The sequence below is a fragment of the Cupressus sempervirens genome, chromosome 8 (assembly GCF_028749045.1).
Source record: "Cupressus sempervirens isolate cs-2001-9-10 chromosome 8, ASM2874904v1, whole genome shotgun sequence".
Lineage (NCBI taxonomy): Eukaryota > Viridiplantae > Streptophyta > Pinopsida > Cupressales > Cupressaceae > Cupressus > Cupressus sempervirens.
The window spans coordinates 790,217,008-790,242,955 of NC_143125.1; positions in this window are offsets into that span (position 1 = coordinate 790,217,008).

Sequence of the window (25,948 nt, forward strand, 5' to 3'; positions counted from 1 at the left end):
TTGATGATGTGATAATAATGTTAAATTCATTTTGTTTCTTAAATGCGTATAAAATTCTCCATGTCATCAATAAATATTTAGATGTATTTCAAGTAAATGAGTAAATGTTGTTAGATAAATGAGGGGAAGGAGGGGGGGCATCAGTTATGTCTAATTATCGTACAGTCCCTTCCAACAATTCCAGTATCAACAAAACTTCATAAACTTTATCAACAATCACTCAGTGTAAACATTCAACTTATCATTTAACTCTTTCTATCACATTATTCCTAACTATTAACTTACTGTTCTTTGCATTACCGAGTGTCAGTAAAATAACTTAGTTATTACCTTGCAATTACTTGGTTGTTACAGAGTTGCAGTACAATGTAAAACATCTAAAACAACTTGCAACACAAATAACATTCACATATTTGACACCATGATTTTAACATGGAAACTCTATGAAGGAAAAAACCAACTAGGACTGACAACCCAAAAATATTCACTCTTTTGAAGTGAGCTCTGCTAAGAGCCAACCTTGTTAAAAGTTACATACACATTGTTAATGTGACCTTGTTAGAGGATTTCACCAAAAGATCATTTAGACCTCATCACTCCTTGATCTTGTCTAAAGAGTGGCCTGCACTAAAGAACTTACAAATACCACTAATCGATGTTACCATATGGGATTTCATAGAATTGTTAGGTCCACTCAATTTTTCAAGATTTTCTGCTACAATGATTAGAAAGTAATAGTAGAAATGATTTGTTAAGAATAACAACTACATTTTCTTGTTCAGATCTTTGTTCCTTACTCTCTGTCCTTCTAATCTCTCACTCGATTGATTCAAGCTTTCTCTTTGTCCAACTCTTCTTCTTTTATTTTCTCTTCTCTACTAGGTTTTCATTGCTTTGTTGTGCTTCTCAATACTTCACATTCACAATAATACCAATCAACAACCTTAACAACATAAACAAAAACACAATCAACATCTAACCAACAACAAAAAAATTCTTGATCTCCTCCTTAAATAGTCATCTCTAACTAGCTTCTAGATTCTTCCATCTATTGCCACTTAATCACAATTGTCGATCTCATATTCATACTAAATATCTAGATTCGAAACTTCATACAATGAATCTAGACACTTAGAAAATATAAATTTCATGGAACTTTGTGCTCATCCTTATCTTCCTCTAATCTCCATCATCAAATCCTTCTTGAATTATCCCAGTTGCTGATCTTGTAACAAAATTTGACTCATGCCTTAGACCATCTCGAATTTTTTATATTTCCACCAAAAGTTAGTCTTAGATTCCAATTCTCCAAACTTGTTCTTCCAATTGTTACTTAGTAAACACAATATTTACTTTGGTAATATAGAACTCAATTATTATTAGAATCACTCAAGCAATAGTGAATTTCTCTTTAATTTTGCCAATGACTCAAGCAACATTATAGTCACTCGGTGAATATAGTCTTCCTCTATTAACCTTGTTACTTAGTTAAGATTGTGTTCTTTAATACATTACAATAATATATGCTTGTAAAAAAAAAAAACCAATATTACATTATCACTATCCAACTCATTCAAGTGCTCATTGAATACCATACTTATTAATTTTGTCTTCATCATACTTTCTTCAAATCCTCTTCATCAATCAAATGATATAGCAATCTATTGAGTTAGCATAATGCCTAGCTAAATAATACTTGACATAATTGATAACATAACATCTGATATGACTTTCTTACATACATTTATAGCATTACCAATTACATTATCAGTTGGGGTTAACAATATCCCCCTTTGGCATCGATGTCAATGCATAACACATGATTTTACAATACAAAACATTACATGGGACAATCATGTTAGAAGCTACAATTGGAGCAATTGTTATATTGTCAATGGTGTCAAACCTATTAGTAAGATAGAGTGTCAAACCTACTAGAAAGAAATTTACTAACAATGCAAAGTGTCATATCATTTTATTGATGAAGAGGATTTGAAAAGAAGATATCATGAGACAACCTAGTGAAAGGTTGAGTTGAGATGTGTTAAGTATCATGGAATTACAATGAGAACTTGATAAGTTAGTCCTTGACAATATAATGTGTTGTTTAATCAATACATGAGGTAAAGAAGATAGTTGGATGAAACAAGCCATAAGGATAAGCTTGATTAAGTATTAGTGTTGAATGGTCAATGAAGGAGTTGAAGAAAAAGATTAAGGAACTTAAGTAGAAGCTGATAAAAATAGTTCAAGTTGAGTGTTAGTTATTGCCAAGAAAATGTCGGAAGGAATGTAGTGATGAACGAGTGTAGTAATGGTCAAGTGAGCAAGTTGATGTTGAGTGAAGCAATATAGTGATTGTTGAGCTACACAGTGATGACCGACCTAGAGAACATAGTGATTGTTGAGTGACAAAAAAGTTACATCTTGAGAAAGATATGATTTTGAGGCTGACACAATTGGAATTTTGTATTAGTCAAAGTGTGTTGAAGATAAGGATTTATGAGATGACATATTTAATGCACGAGGAGAGTTTTTTATGCGGTCAAAGGCAAGGATTTGATCAAAAATTTCTAGAAGGAGAAGGAGAACAAATGGATGGAAGGATTTGATGAATCTAACCCAACCCTAAGATCAATGGTAATGTTTAAGTGGGAAAAGATTAAAATTACCTATTTAAGGAGGCATAAGGATTCAATTACAAAGTTGGTTCCTTTTTGATTGATGATCTTAAGGAGAAGTTGTGAAGAGGACAACAACAGAGGTGAAGTGTGAAGAGTTTTGTGAAGTGTGATTGCTTGAGGAGATGCCAAGTAGATCAGTGATGGAGATGTCAATAAAGGCCAGTCAGTGAACCAACATATGAGTGAATGGAGATTTGAATTTGCAAAGTGAGTTGTACTTTATAGATCAAACCTACTATTACATTTTAACCATTTTATCAGTCCAAAATCCTTTATTCAAGGTGACATTCTAATGGAATGCTCTAAAGTCTTCTAACAAGGCTACTCCTAATAGAATGATTAAATCTTTTAACAGGGTCACATTTAATAGTGTGCTGTATAACCTTTAATAGGGTTGGATCTTAACCAAGCCCACTTCAAAAAGTGAAAAATTAGTAGCATGTTACTTGGTGTTTCTTCCCAAGTTGTGTTTCCACATTAAATCTTAGTGTCAAAAGTGTTATTTTCATATGTGGATGTTATTATTTTGCATGCCATACTTTATAGTAGTTTATTTACTGGATGTCGGCACATATAGAGACAGAGAGTTAAGACATTGCATGGAATATTAAATTGCTAATGATATGCTATAGAGACTGAGTGTGTATATGAGATTGATTAATATGTTTGAAGTGCATAAAAGTTGAATTGGTACATATAGACCTGAGGATAACTAATTCACCCACCTCTCAATTATTCAAATTTATTATAATAATTGGTATCAGAGCTTTGGTGCTTGTCAAGAAAGCTTGAAGGGACTCAAGCCAAAGATCAATATGTACAAGAGAGAGATAACTAATCTAAACAAGGAGAACTTTCGAGTATGGAAAATGTTGATGAGATTACGCTTATCTAGTATTGGACATTCCACATCTTAGTACTTGGACAATGAATACATTAAAGTGCCTAGACCAATGACAATTGAACAAATGAAGAGAAGTAGGATCATAACCAAATGATGATTGAACTTTCAAATTCCCTTAGTTATGCAAAATTTGATGATATGAAGGAATGCACCATTGCTAAGAAAATGTGGGACAAGTTAGAAAAAATACATGGTGTAGACAAGAATGTATTAATAGCTAAGGCATAAAGTTCAAGAGGAAAGTTTAATGACACGAGAATGCAAGAAGGTGAGAATATTGCACAATATTGTAGCCAAATCAAAGAAGTAGTGAATGATATCAAAGGAGATGGAGGACATATAACTGATGAGATTGTGATAAGTAAGGTATTGAGGAATTTACTTCCTATGTATGCAATCAAAGCATCTTCTGTTCAAGAAATGAGAAGTACACTTGGTAATGATTTGACCTTGGATAGTTTGATTTGTAGACTTACTGCATTTGAATTATCGAATTTGGATAATGTCTCCCCTGCTAATATAAATTCAAAGCACACCTAACCCTTAAAGATATAAGAAAAATAAGAAAAGCATGTAGAAAATGATAGTGGATCTGATGACGATCTTGATGAACTTGAAGCATTATTGGTACGAAGACTTCCTAGAGAAAAAGGAAAATACAAAGGTAAACTCCCTATTATCTATTTTACATGTAAAAAAAGTTGGTCATATTGTAGCTAGATGCCTTGACAGAGATGACAAAGAGGAGAGGAAAGATTTCAAGTACAAAGGAAGGAGAGATGATAGAAGAAACATAGACAAAAGTGAATACAAAGAAAAATGTAAGACTAAAGATGATGGTTCTGACAGTAATTATGATGATCATGATGAATAAGTTGTCTATATTGCAATGAAATATGATTTTGATGAAGATGAGAAAATTGCATTGATCTCACATGTGAGTAAGAATAATAGATGGATAATTGATAGTAGTTGCTCACATCATATGACCGGTGATACAAGTAAGTTTGATAAGATAGAGCATTATAATGGAAGTAGTTTTGAGTTTGGCAATGATGCACCATGTTATGTGAAGAGTAAAGGATCAATTAAACTAAATGAAAAGATAAAGTGCAACAATGCATATTGGTTTGATGGTTTGAAGTATAAATTGTTGAGTGTAGCATAGTTGATAAGTTCAAGTTACAAAGTTGATTTCTAGAACAAGAAGGCAAAAATTTATGATGCTATTGGTGAACTAGTTGGAAGTGGAAAGAAAACAAGAGCTAACTTATTCTATCTAGAACTATCTGAAGATACTTGTCTATTTTCACAATGTGTCTAGATGTTTGGTTATGGAATAAGAGGCTATGTGATGTGAACTTTGACAACTTGGTAAGCATTATTAAAATGAAAAGAGTCAGAGGGCTACCAAGATTAAGAAAACTTGATAAAGTGATGTGAAAACAATGTCAAATGGGTAAAATGAGAAAGTCTAGTTTCAAGAGCAAAACCTATTCTTCTGATGATATTTTGGATTTGGTTCATACTGACTTATGTGGTCCTATTGAAATACGGATCTATTATGGTAATATAAATACTTTATTCTATTTGTTGATGATCTTTCAAGAATGACAACTGTGATGTTTCTTAAGGAAATGTTTGATGCATTTCAAATGTTTAAGTGGTATCTTGCTAGAGTTGAGAAGGAAAAAGGTAAGAGTCTAAATTTTTTGAGATCGAATAGAGGTGGTGAATTCATTTCAAATGAGTTCAATGTATTTTTCAATGACAAAGAAATCAAGAGGCAAATGAGTGCATCAAGGCTAAGAGAAGGAATAGATTAATTATGGATTATGCAAGAACACTAATGATGGAGAATGATGTTTCATAGAAGTACTGGAGAGAGGCAATTAGCACTACAATCTACACTCTGAGTTGAGTTCAAGTGGAGAAAGGAACAAACAAAACGCCTTTTGAACTCTAGTAGGATATGCACCAAATGTGAATTATTTCAAAGTCTTTGGAAGAAAATTTAATATACTAAAAGATGCAAGAAAAGGTCAACTTGATGCAAAAAGTGATGAAGGCATATTCCTAGGTTTTTTCGCTAAGAGTAAATCTTATAAGTGTTTGAATTCTAACACTAAAAAAATTGTGGAAAGTGCAAATGTTACAATTGATGAATATGCAGAGAAAAATGAAGAAGAATGCAATAAAGAACCTGAAGATTATAGAAATTTTGTCTATATCTATGAAGGTGAACCTGGCTAAACCAAAAAAGGTGGTTGTTGAGCATTAGCAACCAGACACTGCCGAGGTTTTGCAGAAATGCTCTATCGAGTATCAATAGTCTGCCCATGAGCATCGAACTATAGGAGTTGAGTCACAGATTGTGACTGCTGACCAGTAGATAGAGGAAGTTGAGTTGCATCCAAAGATAATAAGAGATTTTGAACATACAAAATCCAGTGAACAATAGTACGAGGAACCAAGACTTGAAATTGTATTGGTAAAGTATGTGAGAAGATATCATGCACCAAAATAAATCATTGGAGATGAAGATTCATGAGTCATACCAAGAAGAAGATTGAAGAGTGACACATGTTTATTATGTGAATGTGAACCTAAATCTATCAAAGATGCTTTGGAAAATAAAGATTGGATCAAGGCAATGAATGAAGGAATTGAGAGAATTGAGAAGAAAAAAACATGGACATTGGTACCTAGATCCAAAGATAAGAATGTGATTGGAACTAAGTGGGTTTTCATAAAAAATTTGAATGAGAAAGGTGAAGTCACATGGAATAAGGAAAGACTGGTTTGTAAGGGATATCCACAAGAGGAAGGGGTTGAATATGGTGAAACTTTTTCCCAGTGAGAACTTTGCTTGCATATGCTGCTTACAAAGGATTCAAAGTATACCAAATGGATGTAAAATTTGCATTTTTGAATGGAATTTCAGAGGAAGAAGTCTATATTGAACAACCTAAAGGACTTTTTGATCCAAACAAAAGGAATATGGTATATAAGTTACCCAAATCTTTAGATGGTTTAAAGCAAGCCCCTAGAGCATGGTATGAAAGGTTACACAATTATTTGGTGAAGATTGGTTTTGAAAGAACTAATGACAACAATAATTTTTATATGAAAAGTGAAGCTTAAAACAAGATATTGCTAGCTGATTTTTTTTATGACATCATATTTGGAGGAAACAATTCATTGAGCAAGTCATTTGCTAATCAAATGAAAAAAAAGTTTGAAATTTCAATGTTTGGAGAGATAAAATTCTTTGTTGCTTTGCAAGTTTATTAAATGAAAAAAGGTATTTTTATCACTCAATCAAAGTATAGCAAAAAAATATTAAAGAATTTTGGTATGGAAGACTCAAGACTAGTTGGAACACCAATGGTGACTAGACACAAATTGTCAAAGAATGATGATTCTACTGAGGTGAATCAAACATTGTACAGGTCAATGATTGGGAAACTATAATATGTTGTAGATAATAGACCTTCCATTGCATTAACTATTGAATTATTTCAAGATTCTCAGCTAATCCCAAGAAAATCATATGATCCCAGTAAAGAGAATATTGAGATACCTGAAAGGAACAAAATATCATTGCCTATGGTACAAAAAAAGTGACAAATTTGAACTGAAAGTTTACATAGATGTTGATTGGACAAGAAATATTGATGACAGAAAGAGAAAAAGTGGAGGATCTTTCTTCTTGGGTAGAGGATTGATTTCATGGACAAACAAGAAGTAGAACTGTATTTCACAATCTTCAACAAAGGGTAAATATGTTGCTACAACATTGAATTGTTCACATATTGTATGGATTAAGTAATTATTGAAAGGTGTGAAGGAAGAGATTACTGAACCTATTGTGATTTATTGTGATAACACAAGTGCTATAAACATATCAAAGAACCCCATGATGCATACAAAGACTAAGCATATTGAGATCAAGTATCATTACTTGAGAAAGCTAGTACAAGAGAAAGAAGCGAGACTAGAATATGTGAACACAAAGGAACATTTAGCTGACATATTCATCGAGGCACTGTAAGGAAACTCAGGTGCGAAAATAGCTTCCTACACTAATCTCATAAGGAAAGTATGATGCAAATCCTATTAAAATCTTCTACACTTACAGATTCAATATCATGTAAACAACAATATTACAGCCAACCATGCATACAGAAAATAGACAGAGAAAAGAACACATAACACAAGGATTTTTCGGTGGGGAAAAACCTTTCGGTAAAACAACCCCATCCCTTCAGAACCTGGACAATGTATTATCTTCAACACGAGGTTACAATACACTTGCAATGCAAGTTCAACATCAACAATAGAAGACTCCAGTAGCTACTCGCAATACCAACAATACACCTATTTTGTATCACATGTCTTCCCAACCCTAAAAATGCTTATAACATGCGCTTCACTTTAGGGCTACTCCCAAAAGGTAAACCGTATTAGGGTTTTACCATTCTTTTCAGTAAAACAACCCCACCCCTTCAGAACCTGCACAATGTATTATCTTCAACACGAGGTTACAATACACTTGCAATGCAAGTTCAACATCAACAACAGAAGACTCCAGTAGCTACTCGTAGTACCAACAATACACCTATTTCGCATCACATCTCTTTGCAACCCAAAAAATGCTTATAACATGCGCTTCACTTTAGGGCTACTCCCAAAAGGTAAACCCCACTATTGGGGTAGAGTGTACAGTACTCAAATATCTTAGTTGCCACATGTCTTCACCTGTCATTGAATCTTCCTAACATAGCTCTTACGTGTCATAGGAATCCGTCATAACCGTTTTAGTCATGATCTCTTTACACACAATTCAAGATGTTGTCACATCAACATTATTTGCAAGAAATACATTTTACAAAACAAATAATATGAATATGAATTTATACAAGGTTGAGACACCTTATTCCTAACAGGCACTACCTAAGGATGCTTTTAAGTATCTAAGAGGAAAGTTAGGGGTCATTCCCTTACCTAAAGAAAAATAAGAAGAGATGTTGCATTGCATCAATTGTTATGAACATAATATCTTACAGATTGATGCAAAAGGTCACACTTTAGGAGCTACCTAAAGTTGTGAAAAGGAAAAGTATGACACTGACATATGAGTAGAAGAAGCTATAAGGAGTTAATGTTGAGATGACATTGTTGTATTATTTAGAGCTATGACATGAAGATGTATGGTATGTCTTTGGCATTTTTGTAAAAGAGGGAGATGAGTACGTGTGAGTTACCATTCATGTATCAGATGGAGAGAATGATTCTTGTCAAGAGGGAGATATAGGTTTCTATAGAGAAGAGTATGTACTGAGTTGATAGAGGGAGAATCCTAAGATTGATTGGATGAGAATCAAAATGAAACTAGGAAAGAGAGAACACAAACACAGAGGGAGTAGACAATATATAGTGTTGAAGCTTTTTGGATTGCATGGTAGCTAGTACAATAAGTGAAGTATATGAGGTGTTTCCATCAATGCCAAAGAGGGAGATTATCATAAAATATAATTGGAGCAATTTTAATGTTGTTATTGATGTCAAACCTATTGGTAAGATAGAGTATCAAACCTACTGGAGATACATTTACTAATAGTGTAGAGTGTCATATCATTTGATTGATGAAGAGGACTTGAAAATAAGAGATCATGAGATAACCTAATGAAATGTTGAGTTGAGATGTGCTAAGTATCATGGAATTACAATAGGCACTTGACAAGTTAGCCCTTGAAAATATAATGTGTTGTTTAATCAATACATGAGGTAAAGAAGATAGTTGGATGAAGCTAAGAGTTGAAACAAGTCGTAAGGATAAGCTTGATTGAGTATCAATGTTGCATTGTCAATCAAGGAGTTGAAGCAGAAGATTAAGGAACTTAAGTAGAAGTTGAGTGAAATAATTCAAGCTGAGTGTTAGTTATTGCCAAGAAAATGTAGGAAGGAATGTAGTGATGATTGAGCATAGCAATGACTGAGTGAGCATGTTGATGCTAAGTGAGACACTATAGTGATTTCTGAGCTATACAATGGTGACTGACTTGAAGAACATAGTGATTGTCGAGTGACAACAAAAGTTACAATTTGAGAAAGATTTGATTTTGAGACTAACACAATTGGAATTTTGTATTAATCAAAGCATGTGGAAGATAAGGATTGATGAGTTGGCATATTTAATGCATGAGGAGAGTTTGTTATGCGATCAAAAGAAAGGATTTCATCAGAAGTTTCTAGAAGGATAAGGAGAACACAAGAATGGAAGGATTTGATGAATATGACCCAACCCTAAGATCAACGGTGATGTTTAAGTGACAAAAGATTGAAATTACCTATTTAAGGAGGCATACAGAATGGGTTGTAAAGTTGGTTCAATATTGATTGGTGATCTTAAGGAGAAGCTGTGAAGAGGAGAACACTAGAGGTGAAGTGTGAGGAGTTTTGTGAAGTGTGATTGCTTGAGGAGATGCCAAGCATATCAGTGATGGAGATGTCAATGAGCCAATAGATGAGTGAACGGAGATCTAAATTGCAAAGTGAGCTATGCTTTATAGATCAAACCTACTATTACATTCTAACCATTGTATCAATCCAAAATCCTTTAATCAAGGTTGACCTAATTGTCATTTTATAAATCCTTTAGTCAAGGTGATATTATAATGGAGTGTTATAAAATCCTCTACCAAGGCCACCCGAAAAACATGATTAAATCCTTTAACAATGTCACATTTAACAATGTGTTGTATAACCTTTAACAGGGTTGGCTCTTAACTATGCTCACTTCAGAAAAGTGAAAAATTGGTAGCATGTTACTTGGTGGTTTTTTCCAAATTGGGTTTCCATGTTAAATCTTGGTGTTAAAAGTGTTATTGTGGATGTTATTGTTTTTCATGCTATATTTCATAGTAGTTTTTTACTGGAAGTCAACACATATAGAGACAAAGAGTTAAGATATTGCATGAAATGTTAAATTGTTGATGATATACTATAAAGACTAGTTGGCTATATGAGATTGATTAATGTGTTTGAAGTGTTTAAAATTGAATTGGTACATCTAGACCTATGGATAAGTGATTCAACCCCCCTCTTAGTTATTCAAAATCATTATAACAAATCAAAGTTACAAATTTTCAACAATATAAATTTTCAGCTCTTGTCTTCATTCTGGTTCATCAGATATACTCAGTCTGTAATTTCAGCAACAACAATCTTCAACATCTTCAATATTTCTCCCCCTTAGAATATGACATCTTATTTCAGTTTTAGTCTTCAATCTGATATTCTCCATCTTTATATCTATAAGAACATCATCTTTTTTGAATCAATCTCTACTTTTCAATGCTTAACCTCTCCACACAATTCATCATTCTTTAGTTACTCTCTCCCTCTTTAGTTAATCTCCCCCTCTTTGACAACAATGCAAAAGGTCATTATGAATTCCAATTGAAACTTATAAAACCTTGTAGTTGTCCTTGAACCTTACAGGTACTGATTACATCATTTTCATCACAATCATGTTCACAACTTCAGAAATGTTTCTAAAGTGAAAACCCTTGCATTAAATCCACAAAAATATCACAATTCATCCATGAATTGATGCAACATGCATCTTCACCTTAGTGAATTTGGATAAGGGTAGGATCCCCAATTTACCTCTTAGATACTCAAAAGCATCCTTGAGAAATGGCTTGGTAAATATGTTAGCAATTTGTTCCATAGACTTCACATTTTCAAGCCTCACTTGTTTCTCTTGTACTTGCTCCCTCAATTAATGGTATTTGATTGATATGTTCTTTGTTTTTGCCTACATTTCTTGATTTTTTAAATATTTGTTGCACTAGTATTATCACAATAAATAGTAATAGGCTCGGTTATCTCTTCTTGCATTTCTTCCAACAATTGCTTAATCCATACAATATTTGAACAATTGATTGCAACAACATATTTAGCTTCATCAATAGAGTGGGAAATATAACATTTTTTCTTACTTATCCATGTTGTCAGTCTTCCTCCTAAAAGGAAAACTCCACCACTCATGCTTTTTATGTCATCTACATTTCCAACCCAATCACTATCAGTGTAGACTTTAAGATTGAAGTCATCCTCTTATTTATACCATAGGCCATAATCTCCAATTCCTTTGAGATATCTTAATATTATTTTCATAGTAGTCATATGAGTCTCCTTTGGATTAGATGAAAACCTTGCAATAATTCTAATAATAAGTGCAATATCTGGTTTACTATGAACAACATACTATAATTTTCCAATCATTGATCTGTATTGAGATTCATTTACCTCACCAATAATGTATTTTTTTTTTTTTATAATTTTAATCTAGCCACCATAGGTGTACCGACTAGCTTAGACTCATTCATCTCTAATGTTTTTAAGATTTCTTTTACATACTTTGACTGAGTCACATATATACTTTTCTTTGTTTGATAGGCTTGTAATCCAATGGAAAATTTTATTTCACCAAACATTGACATTTCAAATTTAGTACTCATTTTGTTCACCAAATGTCTTACTCAACATGTAATCTCCACCAAATATAATAACATCAACAAATATTTTAGCAATCAAAACCATATCTTCAAATTCATGTTTCAAATATACATTACCATTTTCACTTGTTCTAGAAAATTCAATCTTAATTAGATAAGATTGTAATATTTCATACCATTCTCTAGGGGCTTGTTGCAGTCCATACAATGCTTTGTTCAACTTGTAGGCCATGTTCTTCTTCTCAACTGGCTCAATGAATCCTTTAGGTTGTTCAATATATACCTCCTCCTCAAGTATTATATTTAGAAACATATATTTTACATCCATTTGATATACTTTGAACTTCTTAAATGTAGCATAAGCCAACAATATTCTTACTCCTTTCAATCTTTCCATGGGTGAAAAAGTTTCACCTTAATCAATTCCTTTTTTTTTTGCATAACCTTTGCAAACTAATCTTGCCTTGTTCCCAACCACTTTTTGATTTTCATTTAACTTTTTTTTATGAAAATCCATTTGGTTCCAATCAAATTTTTGTCAGTAGGCATCAATACTAATGTCCTAGTATTGCTCTTCTCAATCTAATCAATCTCCTCATTCATAGCATTAACCCAACATTCATTATCCAATGCAAACTTTACTGTTCTTGGTTCAAAATCAGCAATTAAAAAAGTATTGTCTCTTAACTTACTTCTTGTTTGTACTCCAACACATTTGTCTACAATTATCTATTCAAGTGAATGGTTCTTTCTCACATATTTGGCCAAAATAGGTTTAGTTCTTCAATTTTTAACATTTTCTTCACTTGGTAGTGTACCATCTTAAAATGGACACACTTTACTTTTAAGATCATTTATCTCCCCCCTCTTCATGATTCCTTCTTCAGACCATGGATATGCTTATGCTTGCTCTTATTTTCCTCTTCTCTCTTCCATATTTCTACCCTATCCTTTTGGCATCTTCCCTGGGTGTTTGTAGCACCCAAGACCTATCCTTCTGGACCAAGTCGAGCCAAGTTGATCTAGTCCTCGACAGTTTTGAATCTCGAGACCCAAAAATCCTCAGGGGTTTAATTAGTTTATGACCATTATCCAATCAACCTGTATTGTTTTCTTGCCTAAAAACTCATATATAAGAAGACTTGGAGGCTTCATTTCCATATATCATCAAAAAATTCATAGCTCATTCATTCAAGCATCTCATTCACACAACCTTTTTCTCTCTAGTAAATATTTAAAGGCAAGGAGTTCAAGCATTCAAGCCTTTTTCAAACATTCAGGCAAGGACATTTCTATCTAGCATTGAAGAATCCTTTGTGAGTATTTCCTCTTGGAGATACAATGTATTGTTGGCCATCAAGGGAGGAGATCTGCATTGAATCATTCAGCTTCTTCTTTGATGCATATTCATATCCATGACACCATGATGGAATTATGGTAGAATTGTTGCAAAGAGTGGATATACTCTACATTCCTAATTTGAGATCTACAATACAACTACATTATTGACAAACGAGAAAGGTGAATCCTAACAATTATCTTTTTCTTTAAATGATCCTTTAAATTTACATTTCTCAATTACACATAATTCCTTAACCTAGGGCTTGACCCACATTGAATCATTCATCTTTTTCTTTGATGCATATTCATATCCATGACACCATGATGGAATTATGGTAGAATTGTTGCAAAGAGTGGATATACTCTACATTCCTAATTCGAGATCTACAATACAACTACATTACTGACACACAAGAAAGGTGAATCCTAACATTTATCTTTTTCTTTAAACGGTACCTTAAATTTACATTTCTCAATTATAGATAATTCCTTAACCTAGGGCTTGACCAAGGCAAACCCTCATCAAACCCCAACCTCCAAACTTTTATTTTCTGTGTTGATTTATAGGTTGTGAATGAAAAGGATTACATATCTGGAACCTACAATTCACAATATTTTTGGAGTCATCAGTGTTGGAGTCATGGATTACATTAACCTAGTCGTAGGATGTCCTTCCAAGTTGACCTAGTCCTTCAGTCTTAGATTCCAGGGAGATAACTGGGTTTTGTTCCTTTTGTCATTTCATTCCAAGATCTGTGAATGAAAGTTCAAAAAAGATTTAGATCCAAAATTTCTTGAGAGAAAACACATCTTCCTCTACACATTTCAAGGTGATTCTTTAATATTTCATTTCCTTTCATATCTTTACCCTAGATTTTCATCTTAATTGGGCTGATTGTATTCACATAGCTCTAGATTTACATTTCCTTAGCAGTTATTTTGATTCCACATTCACATTATCATATTAAGGGCCTAAGAGAGTGTATTTCTTTGCATTGCATTCCTCTTTACAACTCAAATTTAGTATTAGCACCCATTTTCCTTTGGGTCCTAGCTAATCCAATTCGGATCATATGTGGAATCATATTTAGAAATTCCCCTCTTTCCCTCACATACATATTTGAATGGTTTAGTGTCCTCGTAAAGTGGAAGTCTACAATCCTATTAAAGTGCTTCCATTTTACCACTAAACATTTTGGTGAACCCGATGAGTCCCTTCTTTTTTATTTTGGAGTTAGATCCATTATTCTCTCTTCTTTGGAGTTAGATCTCCCTTATTTTAGTTTTTTACCTTCTTTTGGTGAACCCAACTCTGTCAACTCTTTCTGTTGTGGTGTTAGATCACTCCTTTTAAATTTTATTAGGTGTTTACCTTCTTTTGGTGAACTCATCTTTCTTACCCTCTTTCATAGAGTTAGATTTGGCTATCTTACCCTCTTTCATAGAGTTAGATTTGGCTATCTTGTGTGGGGTTAGATTTCTCTTTTATTCTCTTTATTACATTTGAATGGTGAGATCTCATTAGGGTTTTCTTTTCTGATCTCCCTTTTTATGAGCTTAATTACATGAAGCCCAACCTATAACATTCTCGTTAGGTGAAGTTGTAAACTCATGGGATCCTTTGAACATGATTACTCTTTTCTTCCAAGGACTCGTGATGATATTCATATCTTTTCTCATGATCTAAATCATATCATGGAGCATAACTCTTCTCACTCATCCCATTGAGTTAAAATTAATTATTCATAGTGCATTTAATGTGATTAGTTTAAATATTTTAAAGCAATAGATTTATATTGTAAAATATTTTAAATAAATTATTACAATGTGATTGAAAGCAATGGATTAATCAAGAATTTTATTTTATTTTTATATAATCTTAAATATTTTTAAATAATATTTTCTCAAATTAAATTATTTGAAATGATCGATCATTTTAGAAAGATATTATTTTTCTTGACTAGACTCATATTAGTCACACATTTCAAGAAGAAACAAATTTAATTTAGAATACAAAATGCAAAAAATGTACAATAGATAAGCTAATTGACGCAAAATCATGGCTAAGATAATTCAATGTGTAGCATGTACACTAAGTTCGACATACCTTAAATGACCACTCTCAAATGCTCATAGTCCACCAAACCGCTTTCTTCCTTGAGTGATCTTAATGCCACTTTCTAAGTAAAGCATAATATCTTTATATGATCTCTAAAAGGGCGATTTCCAAAAAAACAACTTTTAAAATAATTGTCTAATATTTGTTTTCTAAAAATAATTATTATTCATTTAAATGAATCTTTGAAAATATTCTTTGTTATTCCCTTTGATAATAAAATCATAATAATCTATATTTTCTATCTTCGTTTTAAGAGAAAATAACTTAAACAAGTGCCACATAGTGGCATGTACTTGCCGTAATAGATAAGGAATTAATTCTAATATAGTTTTAGCTATAACAATAATTATGAATTAATTTTAATAATTTATTTAGTTTAAAATTTAATGTAAAGGAAAAGTATAATAGCTCTTAATTATGATTAGTAAATTCTATTTATGTGAAGTATAGAAATATTTAGAATAACATTTGCATTATGTACAAATAAATATTTATAATTTTAGAAATATGTCAAGTGGGAAAAAAATAAAAATTCTAAAGCATAAACATATATCAAACATTAATATCATTTATGTTTTTTAATTAGATTTTTTAATATATCATTTATGTATATCATAATGTATCATAAAAAATTCTTTATACTATATTAATAATAATATAATGCATACATCAATTTGATATTACAAACTCAACTTATAACAAATTAAGGAAATATTTAACAAATCAAAATTTAAAGTTCATATTTTTTAATCTTCAAATTCAAAGTGCATTTAATATTTTATAACCTAATATTTCAGCAGAAAAAAAGCAATATGGGGAAACCTCCGAGAAAAGGGCTCCTATAATACCAAATCAAACCAACCTATCATAATTGAGAAAACATATATTTTATTATCTATTTAATTATTAAAAAAAAGATAAACTTTAGAAAATATTTTTTAATAGAAAAATTAATACTATTTATTGGTTGGTTGATTGAGAACTAATTACTAATTCTAGAGAAGTGAATGCAATAGTATTTGCCTACAACAAGTACAATAACACAAGGGAAACATGAGATTGTGCTACAGTTATGTCTTGGTAGTAAGGTTTTTTCAATGTCTTAGGCTCATGCAAAGAGGTTGCAATGACGCTCACATGGTGGAGTTAATCTTCATCAAGCATGAAAGGAGATCATGGGAGGAATATTATTTATTTGAAGGAAGAGGAGGACAAGTAAATAACGATTTGGAGATAACATGGAGTAGGGTTTAATGGAGGAGGAGTCAACTTATGACCAAATGGAGCTTGGATGAATATACATTCAGTATGGTCAATAATAAAGCATGGTAATAAATAGGGTTTGAGGATGTTGGTGGTCATTAGGGATGTAGCCCTAGCGGCCTCAATGTTTTTTTTTAAAAAGTCAAGTGTAAAGGTTTCAAAGTCAGGATAAATGGTTGTTTGTTCCTACTTTGCTACCATTGGTTAATGCCATATTATCAATGGATTTGGAGGTTAAGTGAAGGAGGTGGTGGCTCCTAATGTTTCTATCTTTTCAAATTGTTAGTGAACAGATTGTCTTTTTTACAATTTATCAAATTTACTCTATGCCCAATCTTATAGAAAGAACAAAACTATTCACAATAGTTGAGAAAGTGTCATTTAATATAACTTGCTCTCTGAATTTTCCTAAGGTACAGCTCCCTCATCAGATTTACAATGAATTTAAGATTACTTTTGCACTTTTTCCTAAAAGTGCCTAAGGGTCTCTCGACTTCTCTTTGGCAACAAGGTAATTATCAATACAAACTTCTCAACAATGAATAAATTCAAATCAAAATGTGCAGGAAATCCACTTCAAAGAATGAATCTTCACCACAAAATCCAATATGAATCAAGAATTAAACTAAATGAACTTACAATAAGAGAACAACAATCAAGATTTTCGAATTGTCAAATCACATTCACAAAGTAATAATGACCCAACGCTTTGAACACCAAGTTTCAAAGTTCAAACCCAAAATCATTCATATATGTATATTAAACTTCCATGCACAAAGTCTTTGAAAGCAAAAATATCCATATACTATCTCAGATCACTATTTTTTAGATTATCTATTTTACCAGAGTTTATATCATCTACTTCTATCTAACTATTGCTTAAACTCAAACCCGTCAAATGCCCCAACATTTATAGTTTTCAAATATGAAAAGGGCCTCCATCAAAACCCAACCCTTTCGATTAATACAAGAAATCATTATAAAAGAAAAAAAAAGCAGTTATCAAAATGAAAAGGTGCCAAAAGGCAACGGTTCAGTTCAGCATCTTTGTCAATTTTGTCTTCCTCCCAGATGGTTTGACGCACCAGCTTCCAACTTTGAAATGTAGCCATGAACTCTTGTGTTGCATGGGAGTGAGGATTCTTCAAGCTCATCAATCGGGCTCTACACGCATCTTTCTGCCACCTGTACTCTTTCACTTTGAGACTTTGTCGTGACATCAGATTCTTGTTGAGACACAACATGGATTCAATGCTAGCTAGTGTAGTGAAGTCATCGGCTCTTGGTGATTCACTATCTCTGATTTCTTCCACTACTTCATTGAAAATTTTTGTCAACACTTCAGCATCCATGTTTCCCTCGTCAAACTGCAAGATACCTGTTGGATTCACAATTTTCATGTCTTTTATGAGTTCCTCGTGCATCTTTGTGATCCTACTTTCGATGCCTTGCACCTCCTTGATTGTTTCCTTGTAGATGGTTATTTTTCAAGATGAACAACATGCAAGAGTCCACATTCTTCATAGGGTTCTCGTTTAAAAATTTGAGAACTCTGAATTGTTCAACTTCTGTTACCTGATAAACCACTTCTTGGCAATGCCATAGCTCTGTCTCCCATCCTGGAACTAAGGTTCAAATCTCCCCTAGCAGTGTTTCACCTTCTACGTAGACACTAGTAAATTTGGAGATGAATTTATTACCTTCTTTAATTATGCTATCCACCCAGCTCTTCATGGCATTAGTCAACAACTTTCCCTTCTGCACCTGCTTCATTAACTGTTGACTATTAGTTGAACTAGGATTGAATGGCTGTGGAACCTAGACAATTGGTGAAGCTCCAAGATGAATCAAGGAATCAATGTAGGTGGCCATGGCTATTATCATCCCCTTCAACTCTTTCTTTTCCTTGCTATCCTTTTCTAATTGCATGAGCATGTGATCGGCTGAAAACTTAAAGAAGTTATTGGCAGTGCTCTTGTTGATGGTCCCTAATTCAATAGAAGTGACCTTGAACCCTTCATCGTCAATGTCTTTGGATTCTTTCTTCTGCTTATAAGTGGCCACCTCTGTAGTAATTTTCCCTATCACCGAATCCTTAGTAATATAAGCATCCATTTTTATCTTCTTTGCTTTAGAACCTTTGGCTGCATATCTTGTGACTATATCCTTCATTGGTGTGGACACTGGTTGTAGAGTCCTTTTCTTGTTGATGGAATTTGACAACCATGAAGGAATAGCAAGGCTCACTGGCATCATCTGAGCATCTTTGGTCAGGGTTAAAAACTTAGGTTGATCTACCTTGGGAGCTTTAATAAATTGGACATTACCGTCTCCTCCATCAGAGAAATCTAGTCCATCACCTAAATCTTGCCCCTGGGATGCCATTTTTTGCTTCTGGGCTTTACGTTGTTTTAAGGTTTCTGACTTGGATTGGGACCTTGTTCTTGGAGCCATAGTTTTCAAGTGGGAGGGAGACTTCTTTCTTTTATCTGGAACCAATGTATCACTTGCAACAAGAGAAAATGAAATGTCAGATTGAAGTGGTTCAGAGGAAGAAATCACCTCAATAGTAGGTTCATTGATGATTCCTCGACTCTTTCTCTATAATCAGTCATCTATGTAGGTCAATATGAACCTAGCCCTCAAATTAATATCATCTTCCTCATCTTTACTCCAGTCAACTGCTAGGGACTTCATCTCACTTGATTCCTTCCAACTAGGTTCAATTATGTCTGAACCATCATCATTTATTCCTTCTAATTTGAACTTCAATCTAAAAGAATTGATTTGCTGTAGGGTTTGCCTCGAATGGTCTTTCCTTATGACTTCCTCTTCATTTTTGTAGTCCCTCCAAAGATCTTCAAAATGTGGAGTGGCTGAAGGGTTGACTTCTAGGCCGAGGATTTGGGCTACATACCCCTTACTATCAAAGTCTCTTTTGCTATGATAGAAGCTAAGATTGAACCTGAGAAAATTGCTTCCAATGATGGAAGTATTATACATGTTGTTGCAAACTAACGAACCCAATTTGATAGGGAAGGTTGTTTCCCAATCCTCTTGTGGAAGATTATCTTTAGCCATAGAAAAAAGCAGTCTACATAACTCAGCCAAAATGAAACAATCTAGGGCATACTGGGGTAGCTTCACAGGTTCATCATCAAAACCACCAATTTTTAAGTATGTGAACCTGGGGAATTGGATGAAGTAACTCCCATATTGTTGAACTAGCCTCTGCACTTCAGAGGAAATACTAGGCATCTGTGTTCCTTTCAAGGACATATAGATGTCCTCCATCAATACATCATGCACTTTGTGAAAATCTTCTAGAACTTTATCCTTTTGCAATAAGGGGCAATATTGAAAAATGGTTATTTCTTCATTCCACACTCCATCTAGAAGAGAGGTGAGGTTACATGTGCAAGCAATGCAGTAGGTCAACTATGAGGCCATATAAAAACCCTCGCGAGAATCTTTGGCACATTTAAGTTGGGTTCTCAATGAATTGGCAATAATTTCTGCCCAATCCATACATTGTTCACCCTTTAAAATAATTTCAACATATCTATACATCCATTCCTCAAACAAGAGTACATCAGCTGAACCCTTCACTCTATGTAACAATACAACTAGATCATGTATATGGGGTTTCATGTGATCTTTAGTGATGACCTTGGGCAACCTAGACCCTCCTCCATAATTGACCTCAGTCCATTTTCTAGCAAGGGTGTTATGGAATTGGCTAGGAGTCTCATGGTATTCGGCCAAAGCTTGTGTGGGTGAAAATACTGCAAAAGTGTTTGTTGTCAATCGAAAAATAGAAGCAATAGTTTCTCTTGTAATGGAGAGTATGGTGTTTCCATCTTTACCCACTATACTCTTACTCCTCACATCATAGTGGTCAATACAGAATTGTAGGAGTTTAGGACTTATGAAAGCAGGGGAAAAAGTGGCAGCTTCGATTAATCCACTTGTTAATACCTCCATACACCCATTGACCTCATTAGCATACTCTAGGAATTTTACCTGCAAATCCTCTACTTTTACCCCTTCTAAATTTGTATCACAAATAATTGGTTTCTTACATTCAAGACTATAAATGTTACCGAGGAAGTGTAAAACTGACCTCATTCTCAATTAAACAAGCAAGGCTTTGAACAGATAAACTTATTGAAAATACACAGATTTTAGAACAAAACAAAGATTGTTAAGTTCTCACTTGTTCTCCGCTGAAAACCCAATAAAATTCTCTATCCACTTTAACAACTCCTTCTTTCCACTTTCAAATCTTTGTATGATAATTAAAAAGGAAACTGAATGGGTTTTATTAAAAGAAAGTGATTTCATGTGGAAGCACAGGATGATTATTAAGCATTAATAACACATCACCTCTCATTACCCTTCACACGTTTAAAAGCCTCCCTACATGAGCTTTTCATTTAATGATTTTCCCCTTTTCGGCTCCATCAGTAATGATTAACTTAATCATTTTCTCGAGCTGAAGATTTACCCCACTTCCAATAATGATGGCTTTTTTTTCAGAAATATAAATGTCCTTTAACTCATGATTCTCTAACAAGATCATAAATGGCCTTGTGTGATGACAACGCACTGTACTTTTGAATTTGGAAATGTCAATCATATCTATCATGAACCACTTTGAACTACTTTGAACTGAGGTTCGAAGTGATTCAAAGTAATTCAAAAGAAAGCACCACTGCATTGATGAATATTTCCTGCCAAAGAAAAGTGTTAGCCTAAAACATTATGTTGAACTACTTTGAACTGAGGTTCAAATTTGTTCAAAGTGGTCCAAAGGAAAGACGGTGACCGCAGGTGTTTATGACTTCAACCAATCACTTCAGGAGATGATGAATTCATAAACAGCGAGGGAAAGGTTTCGATCAATAATAAGCAAAAGGGGGGGGGGGGGGGGGAGGAAACTTTTGAAAAGATGGTGACTCTATATATGACTAACACAAATCTATCTTTGATTGGGTGATTCAAGGGGCTTTGGTTGAGTTTGAATGATTTGTGTAAATGGATAACTAAAAATTGGGAGCTTATTCTAGATAGATGTGTCCAAATCTATATTGTAGCTACATGGATTTTAAATGTGTGTTTTTTTTAAAACTTTCATAATAGGATTAAGATCTTGTGTGAATACAATCAAATTTGGGAGGATAAAAATATCTTGATTTGGAAGCCTTAACATCTAACTTTTTGTCCCACCTCCAAAGTCTTTGACATGGTCTCACTCAAGGTGATACTTCCTAACCTTCATTTGCATTTATAGTTTGATTCCTATTTTGAGGCCACATGAAACTATTTAGGTAGCTTTTTAATTATTATTTCTTATGGTGGATGAAGAATCTTAAAATATCCTTCATTTGATCTTAGCTAAAGCTCTATCATAAATTGATGTATATGAAGTGTTTCATAAAGAAGTACTGATTAAAACTTCAAAGGGTTGATGTAGACAACCCTTGGGCTATCATGGGGTTCCTTTAGGTGTAGAAAATGCTTCCAAACAAGGCATATGATTGTTGAGAAATTCTTGATGGAAATAAGTCTCTCACCAAAGTTACATAGTGAAGAACAAGGATGGGCAACAAAAGGGTTTCCTCAAGTTGTGTATTTAAGTTAGGGTCACAATGATCTCCGAGGATCTGATTCAAGTTGATAAATCAATATTGGAAAATGTTAAGGTTGTTAAGGATGTTAAGGAGGGTGGTTAAAGAGGTTTGAAGGTGAATAATGGAGTTGTAACACAAGATGGAATGGAGAAAAGTAAGTCAGTGGAGTCTTGAGATAAGGGGAATGATCCATTTTTGGTGTATGGTAAGCTTCAACAAGCAGAGAACTATTCAAATGATCAAGTGAATTTCTCCCAAGTTAATTCTTTGGATTTACAGGTTGAGGATGCCAAGGTGGAATATGGTTGGTACATTGTGAAAGAGAAGAAAATAAGGAAAGCACAGATGAATTTTGATATGATACTCTATTCTTAAACTAATGGGAGGAGCTTGTGTAAAATTTTGATTTTTGGATTGGCGATAGGTTTTAGGTAGAAACATTTATTTCTTTATTGGTTAATGGATCCTTCGTGTTTTTTTTTGGGAAATGTGCTATCTTTGGGAAGATAGTTTCCCCAAATGTAACCACCCTTGGTCCATGAAAAGTTCAATATCTCAATTAATAAAATCATTAAATTTTCACCAAATAAAATAAAATAGAAAATAATGTTGGCTCTCTTATAATTAAATTCACACACAAAGCTACAACCTCTCAAATTCTTTACAATCCTTCAAAAGAGTTAAATTGTTCCAAATACAATTATTCCCTATTTAAAAAGATCTTTTAGAAATATGCATTACTAGTGTCTTTCATGATAAATCCATAATAATCTTTATTTTTAGCTTCCATTTCAAACAAAATATCAAATAATTTTGATTTCCTAATAATTAAATTAACACATGAAGTCACAACCTCTCAAAATTTGTACAATCCTTCAAAAGAGATAAATTATTAGTAATCCTACAATCATATGTTATTTGAGAAATAAATTAATATATGAAGAGTTCTAACTTTGATGCTTCAAAAGTTTCAAGAAAGAAAAATTAATATTTTCAGTAAATAATTAACTATAATCTAATTAAACATATTGAAGGATTTGAGCAATACAAATCCAAAAAACCTGAAGAACACTTGCATGCAAGAACCTATCACAGAGAACAAAAGACAAAGAAGAGACAAGGGTTTTGCTCTGAGACTATGGAAAATTATATTATTGGGCTGAAAAAATAAATGGAACTTACAATTGATCAATTCTTATAGAAGGAGATCGTAAAACCTAAAAAAGAAACCCTAAGAGGTACATGACATTTATTAATTACTATTTAATCATTAAATAGAAATGCAAGTGCATAAAGGAAAATCTTAAGAAGGGATTAAAGGTAATTTAATAAATTAAATGAAATTAACCCTTTACTCTAACACCCCCTTAAGATGAGCAACAATGTAGCCACAAATAATGAATGAAAAATCAAGAAAACTACAATGTTGAAAGAAAACTTAGGTTCTGAAAACAAGGCTTGATGAGGTACCCAATCACAACTAAATCTATGAAACAAAGAAATAGGGAAAACCATGTGGGAAAAAACCTACTCCAAAGGGAGATAGAAAGAAAAAGTAGAAATGATATGTCTCAAGAGACTCTCTCAAAACCATAAGTACAATGAATCCTCCCATGATAGAGGCTTGAGACTCCATAGCCCCCCCAGAATGGCAGAACTCATGTGTCAATGGACATACCAATGTGAATCCAATATGAAAGAAACAAAGGCAGTGGACAAGGAGGGTGAAACCCCTAAATGTAAGGTGAAGCTAGAAGTCCTAGATGATGCTCAAAGGAGAATTCATGATAATCTTGAAATGGAGTCTCCAATGGAGGTGGGATAATAGGTGTTTTGAATCTATCATCTGAGAGGAGATGTGTGTCCTCTTATATATCCTCAACAACTGTAGTAGGTGTCTTGATGAATGGAGCTGCAATAGTAGGAAATGATGAAGAGTAATTATGTGCAATAGATGGAATCTTAATAGGAGGTGGAGGTGTAGAAGTCACAACACTAGTCTTAGGAACAACACATAAGTTCAAGTGACTCGGCTCCACTTTAGTAGTCTCTCATGAAGGACAGTGAGTTTTGGATAGTGGAGATGGTGGACCAAAATGAGAGAAAGAGTATAAGTAGGAAGAATGGTCAATAGTCCCTCTAGAAACAATATTGCATGTCTCACTATCTCTAATGTGCACTAAATCTTTTGCAAATTCAATTGTCTTCCTTGTCCTACTATGTGTAATATGAGAAATAGAGAGAAGGTTGGAGGACAAAGATGGAACACATAGTACATCATGAAATGTGCAATTGTCAATGTCAATAGAACCTTTCCCACATACAATCATAATAGTATTTTTCCCCATCGAAATGTGTGAAGTAGGAGAAGCCTCAAAGAAGAGAACAAATCTTGAGAAGATGCCATATGGTGTGAAGCACCTGAATCCAGTAACCATCTTGAAGAATATGGAGTAGCAGTTGCACATAGTGCATGACCCTTTCCTAGAATCTTGTCTTTCCCATATGAATGAAATGGTGAAGATGAAGAAGATCTATGAGAAGTAGAAGGAATATCAATGTTTCTCTTCTGAAGGAGAGCTGTCAAATCTGAAACCTGTTTGGCATATCCATCTAACTTCTTCTCATAGAAATGTGACTCATCATGATTGGGCTTATTACAATAAGCATACTTTGGTATTTTTGACTTTGGTTGTATCTCCCTTAGGAGGAGGTGGGTTTGATGTGATGTGAGGGCTAGAATCACTTTGAGACTCTATAGGATGTGACTTGTATTTCTTCTCCTTCTTTCTAGAAGATGTTTGAGCTACCAATGCATGAGTCTGTGAGCTTGTGAGAGAATCCAACTGAAAGAGCTTAACTTGCTTTCAAGTGAAATGATCACAAAAAAACTCAAAGAATGACATGTCAAATCTAGTACCCAAAGCATCCATTGTGGAAAGGAAGGTAAAAGAAAAAACCTAAAAGTTTTCACAAATCTTAGAAAGAATCAGGTAAATGCACTCAATGTCAGCCTTGGTTTTCCCACAACCCTGCAATAAAGATCTCTATTGTTTGAACTTCATCAAGAAGTCCTCAATGGAAGGAAAACAATCGAGTACAAAAGAGGTAATCTCTTCCTCAATTTGAAGTGCCCTAAACTAGTTCATTATACCAAACAAGATATCAAGATTGGTCCACATAGCTAAAGGGGTATTGCACCCATCAAGATGAAACTATAGACTATTGGATACTTGTATAGAAATCAATCACATTGCCTCATCCATCTTGTTCCTATGTTGCATGACTTTAAAAGACCTTTGTAAAACTGGTTGCACTACATCTAAACAAGACCACAACCCTTTTGACTGGAGAAGTTATGTCATTAGAGACTTCCATGTGTGATAGTTATGAGGAGTCAAAAGTTCTAGACAAGAAGAGGTCTTGGCCATTGTTTTAGAAGGTGTTAGATTTTTTTTTGAAAAATTTATGATTTA